Genomic DNA, 12,500 nt, shown 5'->3' on the forward strand with positions numbered 1-12,500 from the left:
GTAAACATGTGAACCAACGACGATCGAAGGAATAAATTCCGTTCTCAGCATCGTTGGCTATGATCGGGCAATTTACGGGCTTGCAATCCTCCTATGCACCTGGCAATGTATGGTAGTGTTTCCTGCTGCTTTCCTGATTTGGATGTGTACCATGGCCTTTATCAGGCACTCTCTACTAGCTCCGGAATCGAACCCTGATTCCCGCTTCCCGTCACAACCATGGTAGTCCTCTACACTACCATCAATAGTTGATGGGGCACAGTCAAGTGAAAGATCGGTACCAGACTTCAACTCAATCGGCCGATTGGTTTAACTAATAAGTGCACCGGTCCTACCACCTTCAGAAGCAGCATTCCCGGCCTGTTGCATGTATTAGCTCTGGTTTTCATCAATCTTCCCCTGCTGTGTTATACTGAGCTTATGCGGTTTCTCGATTGTCGTGCAAAGTGTGTTATCACACATACCCAATATGCTCAACTTTCATGTTCGTTTGACGCACCAAACTTTATTAGTGATGCACCACACAACAGGTTTTAATATACGCGATCGTGTGTGTTTCAGTGTGAACTTGGTGCGCCAAGTCCATTTGTGATGCATCACTTAGCTAACCATCTTTCGGGACTGTTTAGGGTATGTGCTCCTCCACATCTATGCTTACTCGTACACATTCTCTGTCAATAGGTTTAAGATCGGGCATTCTACCATATCATTGCCTTAATGCTTTCAAATCAAGGCTACCAGGGTAGCCTAATTGCGTTCGAAACTCAACTTGTGAGCTGTCGGCCCTAGAAGTTTTTTAGGCTGCTAGGACCTCTCTCTATATTTTGCCTTTGGACTTCTCGAAGCTCAACTTGTGAGCAGTTCCATGCACCACTACCCGTATCTCTTAGCTTAGTTCTAGCCATGTGCGTTCAAAGCTCAACGTTAAGCTGTGTCCTGCACCACAATCGTTATATAATAAGCTTATCTCTAAGCTTTTTTGCGTTCAATGCTCAACGTTAAGCTATCCCTTCGCTTAGAACCTCGCTCTACATTTTGCCTTTGGACTTCTCGAAGCTCAACTTGTGAGCAGTTCCATGCACCACTATAGGTATCTCTTAGCTTAGTTCTAGCCATGTGCGTTCAAAGCTCAACGTTAAGCTGTGTTCTGCACCACAATCCTTATATAATAAGCTTATCTCTAAGCTTTTTTGCGTTCAATGCTCAACGTTAAGCTATCCCTTCGCTTAGAACCTCGCTCTATATTCAACTTTCAGATACCTCAAAGTTCAACTTATGTGGTCTGCTATCGAGCTTGAAGGGCTTCGTTCTCTGACAGAGGGGGGTTTTTGGGCCAAATTATGCAATATTAGTTTAACCTCCGTCGCAGAACCACATTTGACCAGGTCGAGAAAAAAATTTTTTCGTGACGACCTGGTCCCCCATAGTAGGGAATGAACATGACATCTTAACCATATTTGACCATTTTCAAATTTCTCGTCGCGGAATGATGACTTTACTAGTAAAATTTGTTCCGGGTAGGGACCTCCCATACAAAATTTTCATCGCTCCAAAAGTGATTTCGTTTCACTTTTCAACATTTACAAGGTCCATAAATCATGTTTTGAGACGATATGGAAAAAAAAATTTTTTGCCCGTCTCGACCAACTCGACCGATGGTGACCACAGCAGGGTGCTCCATACAAATTTTCCTAATGTGGAATTTTCAGTGTAAAATAAGGTTTCTCCAATCGATCGCGGGTTTCACTTTTCATCATTTGCTAGGTCTAACTATGATGTTTTGAGTGGTCCCGCAAAAATTTTTTCTTGGACCGGGCCTTCCTTCCCGGCCCTGTCGGTGTGCTCTGCAGTAGGGTGCTCCATACATATTTTCCTTATGTGGAATTTTTCAGTGTAAAATAAGGTTTCTCCAATCGATCGCGGGTTTCACTTTTCATCATTTGCTAGGTCTAACTATGATGTTTTGAGTGGTCCCGCAAAAATTTTTTCTTGGACCGGGCCTTCCTTCCCGGCCCTGTCGGTGTGTTCTGCAGTAGGGTGCTCCATACAAATTTTGCTTATGTGGAATTTTTCAGTGTAAAATAAGGTTTCTCCAATCGATCGCGGGTTTCACTTTTCATCATTTGCTAGGTCTAACTATGATGTTTTGAGTGGTCCCGCAAAAATTTTTTCTTGGACCGGGCCTTCCTTCCCGGCCCTGTCGGTGTGCTCTGCAGTAGGGTGCTCCATACATATTTTCCTTATGTGGAATTTTTCAGTGTAAAATAAGGTTTCTCCAATCGATCGCGGGTTTCACTTTTCATCATTTGCTAGGTCTAACTATGATGTTTTGAGTGGTCCCGCAAAAATTTTTTCTTGGACCGGGCCTTCCTTCCCGGCCCTGTCGGTGTGTTCTGCAGTAGGGTGCTCCATACAAATTTTGCTTATGTGGAATTTTTCAGTGTAAAATAAGGTTTCTCCAATCGATCGCGGGTTTCACTTTTCATCATTTGCTAGGTCTAACTATGATGTTTTGAGTGGTCCCGCAAAAATTTTTTCTTGGACCGGGCCTTCCTTCCCGGCCCTGTCGGTGTGCTCTGCAGTAGGGTGCTCCATACAAATTTTCCTTATGTGGAATTTTTCAGTGTAAAATAAGGTTTCTCCAATCGATCGCGGGTTTCACTTTTCATCATTTGCTAGGTCTAACTATGATGTTTTGAGTGGTCCCGCAAAAATTTTTTCTTGGACCGGGCCTTCCTTCCCGGCCCTGTCGGTGTGCTCTGCAGTAGGGTGCTCCATACAAATTTTCCTTATGTGGAATTTTTCAGTGTAAAATAAGGTTTCTCCAATCGATCGCGGGTTTCACTTTTCATCATTTGCTAGGTCTAACTATGATGTTTTGAGTGGTCCCGCAAAAATTTTTTCTTGGACCGGGCCTTCCTTCCCGGCCCTGTCGGTGTGCTCTGCAGTAGGGTGCTCCATACAAATTTTCCTTATGTGGAATTTTTCAGTGTAAAATAAGGTTTCTCCAATCGATCGCGGGTTTCACTTTTCATCATTTGCTAGGTCTAACTATGATGTTTTGAGTGGTCCCGCAAAAATTTTTTCTCTTAGCCAGTCAACCCTTTCGTCCATGTCGGTGTGTTCTGCAGTAGGGTGCTCCAACCAAGTTTTCCTAATGAAAGTTTTTCGTGGTTTCGTGTTAGTTAAAAACTCCGGAACTTGGCTTATTTTCACCATAATTTCCACATATGGTGACCAACTCAATAAACGTTTTGTGCGTATCCTATGGACAGTTTTTCGCGTTCAACTTGGTGAACTAGGGTTGTTTTCCCGAAGGGTAAAAAAATCTGGACTTAGCCAAATTTTGAAATCTCCAACCAATCTTGGCCTGTTAGATTATCTTGGTTGGGTTGCTATGGGCTGCTACGGCCTACTTGATAGGCAATGTTTCAACTCTTGGAAGCTTTCGTGGTTGTTTAGAACTGTCCATGGCCTTCTTGATAGAAATGGCTTATCGTGGCCATGGACTTAGCAACATTTTGAGATCCAATCTTGGCCTGTTAGATTATCTTGGTTGGGTTGCTATGGGCTGGTACGGCCTACTTGATAGGCAATGTTTCAACTCTTGGAAGCTTTCGTGGTTGCTAAGCACAGTTCGTGGCCTTCTTGATAGAAATGGCTTATGGTGGCCATGGACTTAGCAAAATTTTGAAATCTCCAACCAATCTTGGCCTGTTAGAGTATCTTGGTTGGGTTGCTATGGGCTGGTACGGCCTACTTGATAGGCAATGTTTCAACTCTTGGAAGCTCTCGTGGTTGCTAAGCACTGTTCGTGGCCTTCTTGATAGAAATGGCTTATGGTGGCCATGGACTTAGCAAAATTTTGAAATCTCCAACCAATCTTGGCCTGTTAGAGTATCTTGGTTGGGTTGCTATGGGCTGGTACGGCCTACTTGATAGGCAATGTTTCAACTCTTGGAAGCTCTCGTGGTTGCTAAGCACTGTTCGTGGCCTTCTTGATAGAAATGGCTTATGGTGGCCATGGACTTAGCAAAATTTTGAAATCTCCAACCAATCTTGGCCTGTTAGAGTATCTTGGTTGGGTTGCTATGGGCTGGTACGGCCTACTTGATAGGCAATGTTTCAACTCTTGGAAGCTCTCGTGGTTGCTAAGCACTGTTCGTGGCCTTCTTGATAGAAATGGCTTATGGTGGCCATGGACTTAGCAAAATTTTGAAATCTCCAACCAATCTTGGCCTGTTAGATTATCTTGGTTGGTTTGCTATGGGCTGCTACGGCCTACTTGATAGGCAATGTTTCAACTCTTGGAAGCTTTCGTGGTTGCTAAGCACTGTTCGTGGCCTTCTTGATAGAAATGGCTTATGGTGGCCATGGACTTAGCCAAATTTTGAAATCTCCAACCAATCTTGGCCTGTTAGATTATCTTGGTTGGTTTGCTATGGGCTGGTACGGCCTACTTGATAGGCAATGTTTCAACTCTTGGAAGCTTTCGTGGTTGCTTAGGATAAGAATCCCGACGAGAAAGGTTTCCCGGACTTATAAAAATAACCGATTAGCCCCAAGGACACATCTTCCTTGAAAGGCTAATCATGCACCACACACCACACCACCCATAGGCTTGCAAGCAGCACTCTTGTCGAGTGCAGCAAGCCTATGCTCACATCAACTACCGTACACGTACCACCATAGGCTTGCAAGCAGCACTCTTGTCGAGTGCAGCAAGCCTATGCTCATCAACTACCATACGTACCACCACAGCCTTGCAAGCAGCACTCTTGTCGAGTGCAGCAAGCCTATACTCCACGAACTAACCACTTCACCACCAAGCATGGGTCGCCTGAGAGGATCGATGCGAACGCATCTCTACAACTCGCAGCTCCCAGCCTGTAGTCCCGTCGTTTGCGGGCGGTCGAAGGTGTCGAAACTAGTTGTATCCACGGTCGACGGGAGCACAGCCACCAGGGTTCCCTGTGATAAGGTACTTCCACGTGCAGCGTACACCCGCCCGTTGCGGCTCAGTCTAGTGCTATAGCGGGGATGAGACGGCAGTGTGCACGGGGCAGCACCGACGGATCTCAGAGGGTTGTTAAGCCCGCTAGCTTCCGATCACCTAATGGGTTTATGATGCGCTATCAGCTCGGATTGGATACGACCTTAGAGGCGTTCAGGCATAATCCAGCGGACGTAGCGTCATACCAAAGTCCGGTCGAACTAGTATTGAGCCAGTGGTCCGTACCTGTGGTTCCTCTCGTACTGCACAGGAATTCCGTTAAGATAGCAGCATACAGCACACACCAGTAGGGTAAAACTAACCTGTCTCACGACGGTCTAAACCCAGCTCACGTTCCCTTGAAAGGGTGAACAATCCTACGCTTGGTGAATTTTGCTTCACAATGATAGGAAGAGCCGACATCGAAGGATCAATAAGCCACGTCGCTATGAACGCTTGGCGGCCACAAGCCAGTTATCCCTGTAGTTGCGAGCGAACCTCCGTAGTGAACGGACGTGTTGTGGATGAGCTCTTGTCGACGCGTGCGTGTGAGTGTATACTGTGAGTGCATACTGAGTAAGACAAAGTGTGCGAAAGAGACACCAAACGGCCACCGAGGACCTTGGTTCCACGTGTCCGGCCCCCGATCTCGGCCGCCGACCCCCCACCCAAATTTCACCCCCCCACCTATCAAGGGGGGGGAGTTTTTCGTGGGCAGGTTTTTGTTGAATATTAAGGCGAATTGTGAACCGATCCGGACGATTAAGGTGTCGTTGGATGCGTCTCGGTAAGACGCATCTTACAAAATTTTGTATGTGTGTGTGTGTGCGTTACACCGGAAGTGGCACTTGAAAAACTGTGAGTTTTTGGTGGGGGACCGTTTTACCCCCCAAAAAGTGCGTTAGTGATCTTAAAAACACTTGAGGACTATAAGTGAGAACATCCCGCGTCGATAGAGTGGTCTAACATTTTTGTGCGACGAACCGTTGCGGAGTTATAGGCTTCCAAAGTTGGAGGTTTTGGCGATTTCCGGCGTCTTTCGTTCCCATACATTTTGTATGGGACAGCTGTTCGGTGGCGCGTTCTTGGCCGAGTACCGTGTGTCGTCGCGTGTGACGTCAGTGCAAAGTACCGGTTTGCGCCCGATCTGGCGTTGTCGCCGCGAGTGTGCTGAAGAACATAACGGTAAAGCCCGGTGCAAGCGCACCGAAAAGTGTAACTCTTTGGCAAAGTGCACGATTTAAGGCACTTTCCGTTTGCCGTGTGTTCCTGTGTGCGTGCGTGTGTGCGAGTGTTTGGAGTGAAAATCGGCCGTATCAGCCAGGCCACGCGTGCCAGGGCTTTGGTTTCAAGTGTCCGGCCCCCGATCCTGGCCGCCGACCCCCCACCCAAATTTCACCCCCCCACCCCTTAAGGGGGGGGAGTTTTTCGTGGGCAGGTTTTTGTTGAATATTAAGGCGAATTGTGAACCGATCCGGACGATTAAGGTGTCGTTGGATGCGTCTCGGTAAGACGCATCTTACAAAATTTTGTATGTGTGTGTGTGTGCGTTACACCGGAAGTGGCACTTGAAAAACTGTGAGTTTTTGGTGGGGGACCGTTTTACCCCCCAAAAAGTGCGTTAGTGATCTTAAAAACACTTGAGGACTATAAGTGAGAATATCCCGCGTCGATAGAGTGGTCTAACATTTTTGTGCGACGAACCGTTGCGGAGTTATAGGCTTCCAAAGTTGGAGGTTTTGGCGATTTCCGGCGTCTTTCGTTCCCATACATTTTGTATGGGACAGCTGTTCGGTTGCGCGTTCTTGGCCGAGTACCGTGTGTTTCTGTGTGCGTGCGTGTGTGCGAGTGTCTGGAGTGAAAATCGGCCGTATCAGCCAGGCCACGCGTGCCAGGGCTTTGGCTTCAAGTGTCCGGCCCCCGATCCTGGCCGTCGACCCCCCTCCCAAATTTCACCCCCCCACCCCTTAAGGGGGGGGAGTTTTTCGTGGGCAGGTTTTTGTTGAATATTAAGGCGAATTGTGAACCGATCCGGACGATTAAGGTGTCGTTGGATGCGTCTCGGTAAGACGCATCTTACAAAATTTCGTATGTGTGTGTGTGTGCGTTACACCGGAAGTGGCACTTGAAAAACTGTGAGTTTTTGGTGGGGGACCGTTTTACCCCCCAAAAAGTGCGTTAGTGATCTTAAAAACACTTGAGGACTATAAGTGAGAATATCCCGCGTCGATAGAGTGGTCTAACATTTTTGTGCGACGAACCGTTGCGGAGTTATAGGCTTCCAAAGTTGGAGGTTTTGGCGATTCCCGGCGTCTTTCGTTCCCATACATTTTGTATGGGACAGCTGTTCGGTTGCGCGTTCTTGGCCGAGTACCGTGTGTTTCTGTGTGTGGGGAGTCAATCAACGCGCTACGTCGCCGCGAGTCGGGGAGAACACCTCCCCCGACTCCCCCCCCCCCCCCCTCCACCCTCACCCGTAACAGTGAGAGGTGGAGATGTCGTCGACGGGGCGAACCCTCCGTTCCAGGACGGAGTCAACGGAGGAGAGGCCGGCGAAGCTCTCCACTATTCTGGAGCCGCGAGTGGCTCTTACACGAACATCTGTTCCGGGAGCGAAGCAGCAGTCCCCGGAAATGTCGGAGCTGAGACAGCTCCTCAATGAGACGTCGCTCACCAACGAGCAGCTGCGAGCGACGATCGTGGGTCTGCAACAGGAGATCCAGATGCTCCGGCAGCAGATGGAAACAAATGCTGTGCAGGCCCGGCAAGATTTGCAGCTGGCCCGAGAGGAAGCCCGGATGCGCGAGACGCTGGCTCGTGAAGACAACGAGCGCCTGCGCAACGAGCTGAGGGAGGAGCGAGCCAGCTTCCAAGAGCTCCTTGCACAGACGCTGGGCTATGGAGGCAGCCAGAAGCAGCAGCAGCAGTACCAGCAGCAGCAGCAACAACAGCAGCAGCAACGTCGTGAGCAGCAGCAGCAACAGCGACAGCAGGGAGCGGTGTCGGCAACGGCAGCTCCGCTTTCAGACCCGGAAGGCGGCTCTTGGGCTGAAGTGGTGCGTCGTAAGCCGGCCCGGCAACCGGGGAACAAGCCGCAGCAACAGCAGCAGCAGTGGCCGCAACTACCGCAACGGGCAGCGGTTCAGCGACAGCCGATCGCAGGACCGTCTAAGCAGCAGCCCCAGCAACATCAGGGACAACAGGCCCGGGGTAGCCAGCCTGGAGCACAACGAGGAGGTCGGCGTCAGCGGCAGCGAAAAACCAAGCCGGACGCTATTGAAATCGCCCCAGCTGAGGGACAAACCTGGACGGAGGTGTACCAGGCTGTCCGAACGGCTCCAGAAATGGAGAAACATGCTGAGGCCCTAGGCGTCGGGCGACGCACCACACGCTCCAGGCTTGTCATGGAGCTGAAGGAGAGCGCGGACGCTGCAGAAGTTCTGCAGTGCATCAAGCAGGTCTGCGCAAAGGCAGAACGGCCGGCCTCAGCTCGGCTGGTCACGCCTATGGTCGAAATCCGGTTGGACGCTGTCGACCCTTTAGCGAAGGAGACCGATGTGGCGATGGCGCTGACCAACCTGTGCCAATGCGAGGTGGAGGAGACATCGGTTCGCCTGCGACCTGCCTGGGACGGCACGAAAGTGGCGATAGTCCGCGTAACAGCCAGGGCTGCGGAGGGTCTGGTCGACAAGAGCGTCAAGATCAAATACACATCGTGTCTGATCCGGAAGGTGGCTCCTCTGCAGGCGCGTCAGCAACGGTGCTACAAGTGCCTCGAGATGGGGCACGTCCGAGCTGCGTGCAGGAGCGAAGTGGACCGCTCGACAAGCTGCATTCGCTGCGGGAAGCCGGATCACCAGGCGAAGAGCTGCACGGCGGAGGTGCGCTGCGTCGTGTGCAGCGGCCCGCACCCGGTCGGGCATCCGACGTGCCGGCGCTAAAAGTGCTGCAAGTGAACCTCGGGCGAAGCCGGGCAGCCCAAGACCTCATGCTGCAGACGGCTCGCGAGTTAGGGGCTCAGGTGGTGCTCGCCTGCGAACTATATCGACCACCTCGGGATGATCCGCGGTGGGCCATCGATGCGGAACAGAGCGTGGCGATAATAGCAACAGGGGCGTACCCTATTCAACGGCTTTGGGGGAGCGTCGTCCCGGGACTCGTGGTGGCCACCATAGCGGGAGTAACGTTCGCCAGCTGCTACGTGCCACCCAGCAGCGGCATCGAAGACTTCGAAAGCTTCCTCGGTGCGGTGGAGGTGTCTCTGGTCGGACACGCAACATCAGTCCTGGCCGGGGACTTCAACGCCTGGAATGAGGAGTGGGGGAGTGCGCGCACCACCCGGAAGGGGCAGGAGCTCCTGAGCGTGGTGGAGCAGCTGGCGCTGCATACGCTGAACCGCGGCAACGTGCCCACGTTTAAGGGCAACGGGGTTGCGCGGGAAAGCGTTATCGACGTTTCTTTTGCCAGCCAAACTATTGCGCGACCGGACTCCTGGCGCGTGCTCGATCGCTTTTCCAGCAGCGACCATGCCTACGTCCAGTTCCAGGTGGGCGTCCCAGGACAACGTCCCACGCGACGAGGCAAGCAGCAGCAGCGAAGTCGAGACGGGACAGCCAGACACGCCGGGACCCGGTGGAAGACGACGCAATTCGATAACAAGTGCTTCGACATCGCCCTCACATGCGGCCACTTCGAGCAGGTCGCAACTCCGGAGGGGCTGATCGGCGGACTGACCCAGGCGTGCGATGAGATCATGGAGAGAGTACACGGGGCTACTTTCCATCGCAAGCCCCAGGTGTACTGGTGGTCTCCTGAGATCGAGCGCCTGAGGGAGGAATGCGGAGCAGCGGAGGCCGCCCATCGCAGGGCCCAACCTTCGGAGCGTGCGGTGACGTCGGCCAGGCTGCAGGGCTGTCGACGATTGCTGCAGGCCGCCATTCACAGCAGTAAGGAAGACAGTATGCAAGAGCTGATCGATGGGGTCGAAGCCGAGGTGTTCGGACTCGGTTACAAGGTTGTTCGAGCAAAACTACGTAACAGGGCACCACCGGAAACGGACCGAGCCGTACTAGGTCCGATCGTCGAAGCCTTGTTCCCGGACCATCCGGCATTTGAGTGGCCGGACATCGACGTGTGCAGTGAGGCTCTGAGACCGGTCACGAGCTCGGAAATTCTTTCGCTGGCCGAGCGGATGGCCACCTCCAAGGCGCCAGGGCTGGACGGCATCCCGAATGCCGCAGTGAAGGCGGCAATGCGGAAGCACCCGGAGGTCTTCGCCAAGGTGTACAATCAGCTGCTCGAGCGAGGGGAGTTTCCTGCGGCATGGAAGGAGGCACGCCTTGTGTTGGTCACGAAGCCAGGTAAGCCGCCGGGCGATCCGTCGTCGCACCGCCCGCTGCTAATGCTGGGAGCAGTCGCCAAGGGGTTCGAACGGCTGATCTTAGATCGGCTGAACGACCACTTGGAGGACAGCGATGCTCCTCGCCTGTCAGCAAGGCAGTACGGGTTCCGGCGCGGTCGCTCCACGCTTCAGGCCATCGAGCGGGTGATAGAGCGAGGACAACACGCGAGGACGTTTCACCGCACCAACCAGCGGGATCCTCGATGTCTGGTGGTGGCAGCACTGGACGTCAGGAACGCCTTTAATTCTGCCAGCTGGAAGGCGATCGCGGTTGCCCTGCAGAAGCTGATGGTCCCTGCAGCCCTCCAGAAAATATTGCGCAGCTACTTTTCTGAGAGGAGGCTGGTGTACGAGACCAGCGAGGGGCCAGTGCGTCGTACGGTCACGGCGGGCGTTCCACAGGGCTCAATCCTGGGCCCGACCCTGTGGAACGCGATGTACGACGGCGTGCTTCGGCTGGTGCTGCCTGAGGGCGCCGAGGTGATCGGCTTTGCCGATGACGTCGTGGTGCTGGCGAGCGGGACGACGCCGGAGGCAGCGACGGGACTGGCGGAGACGGCGGTAGCAATGATCAGCTCGTGGATGGCGCAACACCACCTGGAGCTTGCTCCGGCCAAGACCGAGCTGGTCATTGTGTCTACGATGAGACGAGACAACACCCGAGTACCGGTGAGTATCAATGGCGTAGAGAAACTGCCGACCCGCACCTTGAAATATTTAGGAGTTATCATCGAGGACCACCTGTCGTGGAGGCCACACGTAGAGCAGGCCACGACGAAAGCGCTCCGTGTGGCGCAGGGGATTTCCCGGCTGCTCCGAAATCATGGTGGGCCAAAGAGTGCGAAGCGGCGGCTGCTTACATCGGTGGTGGACTCCACCCTCCGCTACGCCGCGCCGATTTGGCACGAGGCAGTCCGACTCCGGGAGTGTTGCAGACAGCTGAACCGCGTGCAAGGACTGTACGCACGGCCAGTAGCTCGCACCTTCATTACAGTGCGCCACGAGGTGGCAACGGTCCTTGCCAGCGTCATCCCCATCGTGCTGCAGGTGACGGAAGACGCTCGCTGCTACCAGCGGCATCGGACGACGGGAGCAAGTCTACGCGAACTGCGCATCGAGGAGCGGACGAGGACAATTGACGAGTGGCAGCGTCAGTGGGACCAGCTAGAATCGGAAAGCCGCTACACCCGATGGGCGCACCGGACCATCCCAGACTTGGCGGCATGGAAGAACCGGCAACACGGGGAGATGACATTCCACCTCGCTCAGATCCTCTCCGGCCATGGGTTCTTCCATGAGTACTTGTGCGTGAAACATCTGGCACCATCCGCCGACTGTACCAGGTGCCCGGGAGTCCCGGAGACGGCCGAGCATGCCTTCTTCGACTGTCCGAGGTTCGCGGACGTCCGGCATGAATTACTCGGCGAGGACGACGAAGCGGCTGTGACGCCCGACAACCTTGTGGCGTTTATGCTTAGCAGCCGAGCACGATGGAGCAAAGTCTGCGAGGCCGCTCGTATCATCACCACCACACTCCAACAGGAGTGGTATATCGAGCGGGCCACGAGCGCGCACGACGACATGCAGAGGGCCGCGCAAAGTCTGGACACCGCACATGAGGAGCTGGTGGCCCTACGTAATGAAAGGCGTAACGAGGCTCGTAGGCAGTTAACCATTGAGCGACGAGCTGCGAGGGGGGAAATACCACCAACCCACCCCGACGGGCGACTGCTGACGACGGAGGAGTTACAGGAGCGGGAGGAGCGTCATCGAACAGTTAGGAACAACGTGAGACGCTTCCGCGCGCGGCGAAGACTGCAGAATGAGGAGGCAGTGGACTGTAGAACGTACTTGTGGGCCCTCTTCGGGGTAGATGCATTCGAAGAGGAGGACGAAGATGGGCAATGAAAATAAAGGCCGCTAAGGCGAAAAGAGGCGCGAACGCCCATTAGACTAATGGGAATAACAAGGACGAAGGCCGTTAAGGCACAAAAGAGGCGCGATCGCCCACTAGAAATAAGTTTAGTAAGGGCAGAGGATTCTTCAAATGGCCGCTAAAGCCAAACAAGGCGATTAAGCCTATATAGGCAGTAGGGCCCCCGGCAG

This window comes from Anopheles marshallii, assembly GCF_943734725.1.
Source record: "Anopheles marshallii chromosome X unlocalized genomic scaffold, idAnoMarsDA_429_01 X_unloc_61, whole genome shotgun sequence".
NCBI lineage: Eukaryota > Metazoa > Arthropoda > Insecta > Diptera > Culicidae > Anopheles > Anopheles marshallii.